General features: G+C 39.6%; 1 pseudogene; it reads left to right on the forward strand.

Annotated features, from left to right (window-relative positions):
* Positions 1-5,229: 5,229 nt before the first annotated feature.
* LOC118580046 lies at positions 5,230-5,812 on the forward strand (annotated as a pseudogene).
* Positions 5,813-11,477: the final 5,665 nt, after the last annotated feature.

Raw genomic sequence — 11,477 nt, forward strand, 5'->3', positions numbered from 1 at the left:
TCAGTCAGCACAGCATTTGAGACAGGAGTGTTGAAAAGTGCTCCATGTTTGAAGGAAGATCTAGTACATATACTCATCCCTGTCATGGGTAATGTGTTCCCTGATTGACACAGAGATGCCTGAAACCATAGGTAGAACAGTCCCTGGATACAATGCTTTATCCTATATGTCCTGATGATAAATCTTAATTAAGAAATCAGGAATGGTAGAAGATTAACAGCAATAACAAATAATAAATAGAAAATGATAATAATGTGTCATAATAGAATTATGGAAAACATATGAATCACCCCTTTCGGAATGTTCATTTAGTATTTTGGTGGTAGGTAAATAAAGATTCAAAACGAACAGACTCCTGAGTAGGAAGCTGCTGCAGAGCCCTTTAGAGAACACAGTCTTGCTTTAGGTCTTGGGTCTACAGAATGGATTTTCTCTTTCTTAGGAGGCTCATCCTCCACCAGTTTTACTTTAGCAAATGTAGTTCTGCCTCAGATGCCATTTAGACCTTTAGCACATTATGCATCAGATAATATACAGCCTCTCTAAACATGAAACCCCACTATACTCTTGTTTATGGCTTCCTGTTTCACCCAGGGTCTAGAATTTTTCTGGTGCTCTATGCCTGCTTTTCTCGCTGTCCAGCATTTCAGCTGACTTTAAACATTATTTTAGACGATGCCCTCATATTATAAACAAGAATATCAGAGTACAGGAAAGCTGGAGATTTACCCAAGGTTTCAATTCTAATTATTCAACTCTGTCTACTAACTTGGAGAAGGATCTACTTTATACCGTCGGTCGGATATTAGATGCCTTCTTTAGGAGAATATTCCCTGGGTGGGTGATAGTGTCCTCAGTATTCTGGGTTTCTCCTCAGACAGCTGGGCATATAAGCATAACCCCTACAGCAGCTGTGTAGAATATAATTACATTGTCAGCCAGTGGAAGAAACATGTTTTGTGTGTTTTTCTCTACAGTAATATAACTTTTGTTTTAAATAAAATAATTTATTAGAAAGAGTACTTGTAGCCAAAAAAGAAACATTTTTTTTTTTTTTTTTTAGAAATGGCCCTACCATTTCTAAATGAGTACCAGGGACTTAGTTGAGGGAATGAAGAACTCTATTTACTTAGTGCCCTGTCATTTGCCTCAGTCTGTTCACAGGATTCCATCCTAGCATGTCACTTCTTGAGATGTAAATCAGCAGGAATGAAAGTCTCATTTTCCTAATTAGGGTCAAATTATCTCATGTGAATCGATGACAGGGCTTCCTGGTTGTCAGTTCTTGCCTATGTCCAAAAAGTAGTAGATACTGGAAGAGTCCCAGGTAGACGAAAGATGCCTGGCATCTGTTCTGAAATGCTGTTCTGATCCCAATATTGTCCAGATGTCATGGACCTGTTGGAATAGATTCCTATACCACCAAGCTTTTATAAAACCCTGAGGATAAAATATATTAGTTTCATCAGAATTCTAAACTTTATATCTCAGGATAGCTCTTCAGGTTCCACAGGTAAGTTTTGCTGTATGACTAAATATCTTACTTTTCAGGTATAGAAAACAAGATTCTTCATGGAATGCAAAGTCAGGCAAATAGATACAGAAGCAGGTAGAGAACTGATGTTCTAAACTCTCCCTGATTTGAGCATGTTTGGTATTTCACCAGAACTGTCATATAGGAGGCATATTTTGGATCCTCATCCATATATAGCACTTGAGTACAGAACAGTTCAAACAGCATCCTGTCTTACACCTACCTCCCTTATCTGATGTTTGCTCTAAAAGGCCGCTGAGCTGTCATGATGACAGCACCATTCAAGATTCATGACAAATGGAAATTCACAGGCCTCCAGAAAGAGACTTTTTCTTATGTCACTCAGATGAAAAAGCCTCTATATTGAAATAGAAGCTGGGAAAAAGTTGTTTCTATCATGGAACTCCGACCTACAAATATCTGGAGAATGGATTTTCCAAAGTCAGCACATTACTAGTAACGTTCAAGATGAAGCTCCACTGTTGAAACAGGTGCTCCTTGGAAGGCTGAAACACCTTCCAAAACATGCTCAGCCATGAACCAAGGAAGAGCTCAAAGGCACTGTTAGTGTCTAGTACTGTTTGTTGTATCTTCCTTGCTCGCACATCTGGTTCCCCCATCTTCTCCCAGGACAATAGACTTCTTTCCCATTGTTCTTTCTTGGATTCGTGCACACACATCTGCCAGTCTTACATATAGCTCTGTCTCATTAATGCTAGGTCATATGACTCTCTTTGACAAATGGGATATTACAGACACCACATTGGTGAATCTTGATCCAGGCAGCTACCTAATCAAAAAATGTAGAGAACCGAGCCCAGGAGGTCCCAGCCAGCTCAGGGAAGTGGCCTCAAGTTTCTCTGCCTATGAATGAACAAACACAGAAGAAATCAGCAGGCTGACCCAGGGATGCATATCAACATAGTGCCTGTTTATGGCTATGTGCCACTCACAGTAACTGTTTATAATTGTTACTTGATGTGATTGCAAAACTGACTGGTGGATTTCTGTTTTGTTTGTTTTCTTGCTTAATCCTGAGACTAGGTCTTACTATGTAGTTCAGACCAGCCTTCAATTTATGATTCTCCTGTTTCTGCCACCCCAGTCCTAGGATTCCTACTGTGGGACATGGCACAAAGTCCCAGGTTCACTCAATTTCTTTTCTTCTCTCTTTCCCTCCTCCATCCCCCTGTTTTACATATTTCCCCATAAGAAATATCCCTCTTCTGGTGCACTTGGTCCCTTAAGTTCATTAGCTGTTTAAATACTGTTAAATTATAACATCCAGTCCAAATAATCTACTTTTATACAAAGTAGATTATGAATGTTCATTGCAAGAAAGGAAAAGAGTCCATGCAAAAGAACATGAGTAGGCAATGCTTGTTAGCAATACCTTATATAGAAGAAGCATTTCTAAAATGTGTTTATTAGTCATGGAATATGGTATTACCATTTCAAGTCATTTCTACAGTGACACCAGGTATTACAAAATGAGGCATAGTATAACAAAATTAGTGTGGAGGATGCCCGTGACACACAAACTATTCTTCAGGAAGTCATCAAGAGTTAAAGGAGGCTCAATACCCTTCCGTCTCCATCTCCACAAATATAGAGCATATCCTCTTGAGTCCTGTTTGCCCTTTTCTTTCTTTCTTTTCTTTCTACCCAGCTTGTCTATAATGAAATGGTATGCTAAGCAAAGACTTACTTCCTTTCCCCCTCTACCATGTAAACGTCAGCTTACATATTTACCATGTAAATATGCTAAGTTCCAGATACATTGTAATCATAATGCTACCACTGTGTTTCTGTATTAATTAATTGTGATTAATGAAATTTCTCTTGAGTTTGTGTGCCAAGTCTGGAAGCATAATTCAATTTCATCTTTGACTTCTGCTGCCTGAAGCAGCCATTTAAAGTCAGCTGTCATAAAACTTTTGGAAGGAGATCAAAAAACGTCAATAGAAAAAAAAAAGAAAAGAAAAGAGAGACCCATCTTGGGGAAGCAGAAAAAAAATCTTTAAATACAACAAGTGAAGGACATATTCTCCTGTGTACAAAAGAAGGGCACAATATAAAAGTATTTGAATGTCTGAAAATACTGTGATGACACCACTTTCTAATCAATCTCCATGTTGTTTTAAATTCTAAACAATTTCCTCTTGAACCACTTGGAAATAGTGTGATGTTAGACACAGAGAAACACCCAGTGAAATGATGAATGGTAACATTTGAAGTCCTGAGGAAAACTAAGTTAAGCTGAACTCTATTGGCCCTTGTTTGCACATTTGGAGACAGTAACTCATTATGGTAAACACCAAGTTACTGCTCCAGGAAATAAACAAGCCCAACACTGTCTTTTGCTTTGTTTGCTGGTCTTCTATGTAAATCCCAGTGAGAGCCCTTTATATAGGAGGCCAAGTTGCTTATGGTGTAAGCTACAATATGTAACATTTGGTGTCTCAGTTCACTATAAAAATAAAGATGACTGTAAGGAAAAATATAAAAATCCCTTTGCAATCCAAGCACTTAGAGAGATTTTAAGCTGTTATTTTAATGTGTCTAATTTCACTTTGCTCCATGTGTTTCTGTGTGTATCTGATGGGGGTACAATAAAACAGGGCTATATTTTACATACTGTATATCCATATAACAAGATAACAGGAGTCTCCTCGATGTTAAGTACTCTTCCGTTAATGACTATTTCAGGGATTTTTATAAAATTCAGTATGGAGTTTAGACCCACGAAGACCATATATATGATAATTATGTGCATCTAGCAAAGAATGGAACCTGGAATGGCTTCAGATGTGAGCTGGGTTTGTGCTTTGATTTTGACTGAGGATATAGCCTGGGTAGCCAATAGAATTTCAAGTTCATTAAATTTCAAGTTAATTAGATTTCAAGTTCATTTATCAGGATTGTGAGAAGCGCCTCGTATTTCTGAGAAAATGGTTACTCTTCTTGGAGGCATTTTACTTTACACTCTGGTGAGAGCTTCTTTGCCATTTTTTTTTTTTTCTGAGACAAGTTAGGCACAGCCTTCTGCACCACTCAAAGCATCCACTCCATCCCAGGCATCCTTACCTCTGTGGCACGACAGGAGCCTAGCAGTTTAATGAGCATCTTTGTGTTCCTTAGTGGCAAAGAACTGCAGAGAAGCAGTAAGAAAGCAGCTCACAGCGCACAAAAAGCAGTGAACAGTCAGCACCTTGTGTTCCCGTACAGAACCATTCACAGGTGGATTGGTAGGGAGCAGATGAGAGAGTGTAGATGCAAGTTCAAATGTGCAACAAAGGAAATGATGCCGAAGAAGCCTGAGCAAGAGGAGATGGGAATAATTATCCAATCAGAAGCATGAACTGATAACTCAGAAGCCACAGGTTTCTGTTACCCTTGAAGGTACCAAGTATAAAGGAATCAAATGAGTTACGTTACAGAAAAGAACCCCAGGCCAGAGATCAGAGGTCCTTTGGTGGTAGCTGGAGAACCCATTGAAATAAATCCACTTAATCTTTTATTACAACCTCTAGCTACAGTGAAATAGTTATATATTTAATATTAGGTTGAATGGGTTTTTGTTTGAACTCTCGTTCAGCAAGGGCATTTAGTATTTGTTCATGAAAAATAATGTCACACTTTTTGGTTTGTTGGGTTTTTTTTGTGGTGACTCTTAGGTAGTTGGCTATGTAAAGATGAAGCTGAATATCTCCTTCCCTAGCCACAGGCTGTCAGAAACTCTTTGAAATGGGTGATAGGCATAAGCTTCATATTTTCTATGAGAAGTGCATGGCCACAGAAGCAGCTGCTGCTGAGTGAAGTGTGAAAGGGTTATGTGGTCAAAATCAGTGGTGGGAATGAAAAACAGCATTTTCTCACAAAGTGAGGTGATCCATGTCAGTTTTTGCCTGCTGTTGAGAAAGTGGCATTCTGGTAGACCAGGGAGTACCAGATAGAGGGAGCACACATCTGTTCACAGACGCATTGTGGATGTTAGGCTGAGTGTTCTCAACTTGATTATTGGATGACAAAAACAAAAACCACCAAACAAACCAACAGAAAAGAAGGATATTCTTGGACTGACAGATACTACTATGCCTCAGTGGTTGGGGCCCAAAAGAGCTAGTAGAACCTCAAAGCTTTTCAATCTCTAAAGAAAATGATGTCTGCCAATATGCTGTCAGAAAGCCCTTAAACAAAGAAGATGAGAAGCCCAGAATTCAAGATTTGGTGATTTGTTGCTCCACATTCCCTGTGACACAAACACCAACATACTGATCTGAAGAAATGATGCACTAAGTATATGCTGGATTTTTAGGCAAGAGAATAAAGAAATTCAAGAAAAATCCCAGGAAGAGATTGCCAAGAGACATGGGCTGTCTGGGATGAAAGCTTCTCCTTCTCCTTCTAAGTCCAGTCAAAAAGAAGTCTTTCAGAATGATAAGTAAATGATGAGACCTGGAAGGAATGTTGGAGTCACCCCAGCATGCACAAGACCTGTGTAATCCCAAGCCTGACCAAATCCTAGCACCAAGAAGGGATCTGGGTAGGAGCTACTGTGGAGGGACTGGCAGTTGTCAACTGCTGAGACAGGAAGGTTTGGTTTTCTCTAGAAGGGTACCCCTGGTAAATCAGCCATGCTCCAGTCAAAGGCTACAGATCCAAGAATATTTGGGCAGCATAAATTGGTCTTGATTGGGAGGGGGAGCATAAAGTTGGGTTATAAAGAGTTGGGGGAAGAATTGTGACTAAAACCAACATGTTATATAAAATTCTCAAAGAACTTTGTGTGTATAAATGATGTCACCTATCCCCAAATCCATTCTCCAGAGAAGCTGTTCCAGAACACTGTTTGAAAAGTGAAACATCAGAATAGTCATAGCTACATATGTTCTTAAGTTTCTGAGAAAAAAAAAAAAAAACATTCTACTGACTGATAAATTAGGAAACAAGCACTTTAATGACATTGCCTACTCATGTATTCCCAACATGTTTTGTACTAACATTATCTACTGATCCTATAGAGTCCTAGAGAAAGCTGAAACAGATTCCCAGTGTAAGTGATGGCTTCATAAGAAAAACTAACATGTTCCCAAGGACATGTTTAAGGAATAATGATGTCTTCCACTGTCTCCAGATGAGCTGACTGAATTACCATCTGTATGCAAGTTTTTTCCTGCTATAGTACCTTTATCAATACTTCTGAGAGATGATAGTCTAACCCAGCGTAAACCTCAGGATGCTCTAAGTTGATAATAAATGCCTGGTAGCAAGCTAGATTCTGTGGTCCTATCTGAGCCCGCCACAAAGTCTCTCAACAGAAATCTATTCTAGTCTCTCATGTAGTGCCAAATGCTCCTCCTTCCCACGGAGTAAACCAACAGAGGCTTCTCTCTTTGGCATTTCAGGAAAATTGGACTGTTCACTCCATTTCATTTGAAATGGGACTTCACCTGTCTGAGGTCTTCAAGGACAAGCACTGTGGTATAGGTTTTCCAGCCACAATGGTCGGCGTGGGCTGCCTTACAATGTAGTCATTGTGATCACTCTGTAATGCTAAGACTTACATGCAATGCCTCCCATTCTGGGGAAAGAAATGCTTGTTAGATGCTAGATAAGTTGCTCTTTACTGTTTCTGTCTGGTATCATTCTCTGAGGGACAGTAATATGCTTTATGGAGATACGGTGAATTGCGCATTTCATGGCACTGATCTGAAAGCATCCTTGAGTTCAATTCAGCAGCCTGACTACCAGACAGCATGTAATAAGAAAGGAAAGAATGGGATCTTATCTGGGAAGTGCACACTGTTAAACTATGAGCAGGTCGTGCTGACTGACCCACAGCGAGGTGGATTACAGTCGAACATGCAGAGAGGACAGGCCGGTTTGGGAGAGGGCGAAAATTCCCTTGCTTTACTACACTTGCCTGCTTTCATGCTTCTGCTTTTTGCAAAACATTTTTCAACTTTGTTAATGAGATCAGTGTTTTTTCCCCTGAACAAATTTGGAAAGCTGTTGCCTTTTGCTTCTTTGCTGTCTCCTTTCCATCTGCTCCCTCTCCCATCATGCTGTTTATGGTGCTCCAGGCTCAACCTGCTCTGATTAATTACTGGGTAAGGAGAGAATCTGATACTTTCAGTCATACTGGATGTGAAACTTTTCACAAATGTGAGCTACATGAGGGCAGAGGGGGCTCATCAGCACCCAGAACAATGCCTGGCTTGGTAGATACTCAATGATTACTTATGCTAAATGATAAGGCTCAATGACTTTCTTGATTCCAGTCTAAATGAATTTTACTATTGTTGAGAGAGAGAGAGAGAGAGAGAGAGAGAGACAGAGAGACAGAGAGAGAGAGAGAGAGAGAGAGAGAGAGAGAGAGAAAGAACCTCATATGATGACAGACTGTGAAGTTCTATCAACGTGGAGAGGAGAGCCTGAGAAGCAGGTTGTATTTTTCAGCCTGAGTCCTAAAGGCTCAAAACCAGAGAAGCTACTGGTGTAACTTTCATTGTTAAGTAAAGGCCAGCTGGAGAACACAGAGAATCACTGGTATAAAACCCAAAGTTCAAAGACCAGAAAAATCCGAGTTCTGGTGTTGAAGAACAAGGAAGTATAGAGTCCCAGCTCCTGGGGGATGGAGAGTGGAGCACTTCCCTTTTCTTTCTCCCTCAGTTTTATCCAGACCCTCAGATGGGGGCCTCCCATGCAGGGAGCCTCTTCATTTACTCCACTGAATTAAATGCCCATTTCTTCTGGAAGTACACTCCCAGACATGTATCAATACTCAGAAATAATGCCTTACCAGTTGCTATGTGGCTACTCTAATCTCATCAATGAATATATAAAATAAAGAGAGAGAGAGAGACGGAGGAGACAAATATCTGTAATACCTGTCTGCCACACTAATTTCTCTCATTCTTATATCTCCTGAGGACATATGTCCTATCTGAAAATTCTAAAACTCAACTAAAATTTCATTCTACTAAACCATCACTCAACTGAACTTCCTAAGTTTCTCCTTATTTTAATGAAGGGGGGAAAAGGCAAATTTGAAAGACTACAGTTCTTGGTCTTGAGGTAAAGTAACTTCTTCACTCTACCATCTTCCTAGCCTCCCAAGGACTGCCCATGATGGAATCTCAATAAATTACTGACAGCTGTGTGAACATGCTTTCTGTTCACTCACATAACCTCTTATGCTGCCAATCATTTCTTGAAATGTTTAAATGATCATCCTCATTTTTCTTATTTTTACAGCCTTAATATATTTATTTCATTATAAAGGGAGTCCAGGCTCTGGGACGGTGGATGGCGGGAGCGGTTTCCTGGTGCTTGCTGGATATAGAAAGGACTCCTCAGAATGCGAGGTTTGCAGTCACAAGCTAACACGAGCCTCTTGGTGCTGAAATGTATTTACCCTTGGCAAAGCATTGCTTCTTGTTTTCAGAAGAAAAGTCTCTTTAAAGGGGCTCAAAAAGCTTATTTGACATCAACAGGCTTGTAAAAAAAATACCATTTTGATTATTTAAATTTATATAAATCAAAAACACATGGGTTAAATTTCCTTTAAAATACATATGGTTTTTAAAATGAGAGGGAAAGGTGCTTGGCAAAAAGCAGCTTGGGTTTTATTGAACCCAAAACTTTTCAAATATAGTTTAAACTGTCTGATGAGCTCAAACCATGGTTATTTAAAATATGATTTTTAAAAAAGGAATATTAAAAAAGATACTTCATAAAAACACTAAAATTCTAAAATTCTTTCTATAAAATATTATTAATAAGCAGTTTGACTTTAAAAGACTTCATATAATTCACTTGATGGATTCTACAGCCTCACAGAACTCCGGAATTGCAGTTCAAAATGACCACCATGGCCAACTCCCTCAGCACTTTTCTTCTCGGAGCACACATTATTGTTGCACATCTATACAGACCATTGTAGAAGCCATCATCTGCCTCTTTACAAATATTTTCTTGATTTCTTGAGAATTTTATACAGTGTATTTTGGTCACGTTCACCTCCCACTTTGTCCCCCCAACTCCATACTCCCTCTTCTTCTTTCTCCTTCTCCTCCTCTTCTTTTTCTTTAATAATCCATAGAGTCCAAGTTGTGCAGCCCATGTACATCTGTCTAGGGCCATCCACTGACCTGCCAGGGGTTACATCCTTATGAATATCTGACTTTCTGCTGGAAGCCATCAACTGTCCATAACTCCTCAGTTGGGGGGCTCATGAACCCCCCCACACACACACACACTAGAATGATGATGGGCTTGATCTTGTGCATGAAACCTCGGCTGCTGTGAGTTCATAAAAGCAGTAGGCCTGTCATATCCAAGGGACACAGTTCCCTCCAGTTCCTTCCAGTCTCTGGTCTTGAAGTCAATCTTTCTGTGCCCTCTTCCTTGAGTTTTGCCTCATGTAGCACAGTGACACACATTGTTACTGTACATATCTCTAAGACTGTTGCAGGGACCAATGAGCTGTTGGGTTTTCTTGTCTTTTACCAGGTTTGTTATTTGCTTAAAAAAAAGAAAAAAAAAAAAGGAAAAAAAAGACATTGAGTTCCTCAAAATCATTTATTTAGAATCACCCTTAACTTTCTCCTTAGCCTTTTCTACCACCCATTTGCCCATCTGTTTTCTTAATATCCTCTAAGTATTACTCTAGGAGTATGTGTGTGGTATCGGTTCCAGAAAGCCTTTACTGCAGAGGGATGAAGATGCCCTGTCCTCTCTGATCCCAACCATTACCAGCCATATCTTTGCGTAGGCATAACTAAGTATTCCCTGTTTAAGCATGAGACCAAAAGCCTATTTGTTGTTAAAAAACAAAAGCAAACAAACAAAGGAACAGTTATCTTATTCTTTACTGGGCCCAACTAACAAAATTCAAATGACCACAGGTTTCCCGGTGTCAACAGATTTAACACAGAAGTAAACTTAGCTGTTTTTTCTTCCGCTTCTCACCCCCCAGCTGTCCCTAATTCTTCTCCACCTGGTTTTTGTCTCAGGTGAGGTAACTATGGAGGAAAATAAAAGGTTGGTTTTACTTTTAAGTAAACCAACACAAGCTTCAATCTACAGAGAGCATCTTTCCATGTATGGGTGAGTGTGTGTGTGTGTGTGTGTGTGTGTGTGTGTGTGTGTGGTTTAGCTTGAGTTATGTTCCAATAGCAAGCAGCTTTAAAATCTCAATGATGATGAAGTCCAAACCATCTAAAACAAAGAAACAAAAGCCTACTTTCTTGTTTGCTTCTGTTACTCACTTTCCAGCCCACAGTCCTGGTTCTCAGGATGCAAGTGAAAGAAAAGCACCCATTCTTGATTGTACACAGCTGCATATCCAAACAGATGTTTAAATTTAAATAAGAAAAAAAAACAGGTTAAAACTTTAAAGGCTTAAAAGCTCTTGCTCACAAATGGTACATATTGTTTTCCTTTATGTTTCATTGACTAAAGTAAGTCAGTCACCTGGCCAAGCGTGTCATCAACATCCATAATCAATTTCTATAAGGAGATATTTTGAATAATGATATATGTGCAACACCACAGTTAGAGCTAATTTTTCATCACAACAAGTATCTGGCCAGTGGTATATCTTAGCTGCAGTCATTAAAATGTGGCTGGTCCATATTCTAAAATTGCATGAAAATCTCTTCTTAGGGTTAGGTGGTTGAAATGCTGCTGAGCTGCTCCCTGGATGGCCATTGCTCTAAAAGGAATGATCTCTGCTTTCCCACAAGCGTCTCAGCATTGCTGCATGAGACCTCTCGCTGCTCATCTGCAGTTGCTCATCTTAGCACCCCCATCCCCATGTAAGAATATTAAATGTGGGTTCTAGAGCAACGCTCAGAACTTCAAATGCATAATACTTTTGCAGGACCCAAATTCTATTCCCATCACCCATGTCTGGCTGTTCACAACTGCCTGTACC

Source organism: Onychomys torridus, chromosome 3 (assembly GCF_903995425.1).
Source record: "Onychomys torridus chromosome 3, mOncTor1.1, whole genome shotgun sequence".
Classification (NCBI taxonomy): Eukaryota; Metazoa; Chordata; class Mammalia; order Rodentia; family Cricetidae; genus Onychomys; species Onychomys torridus.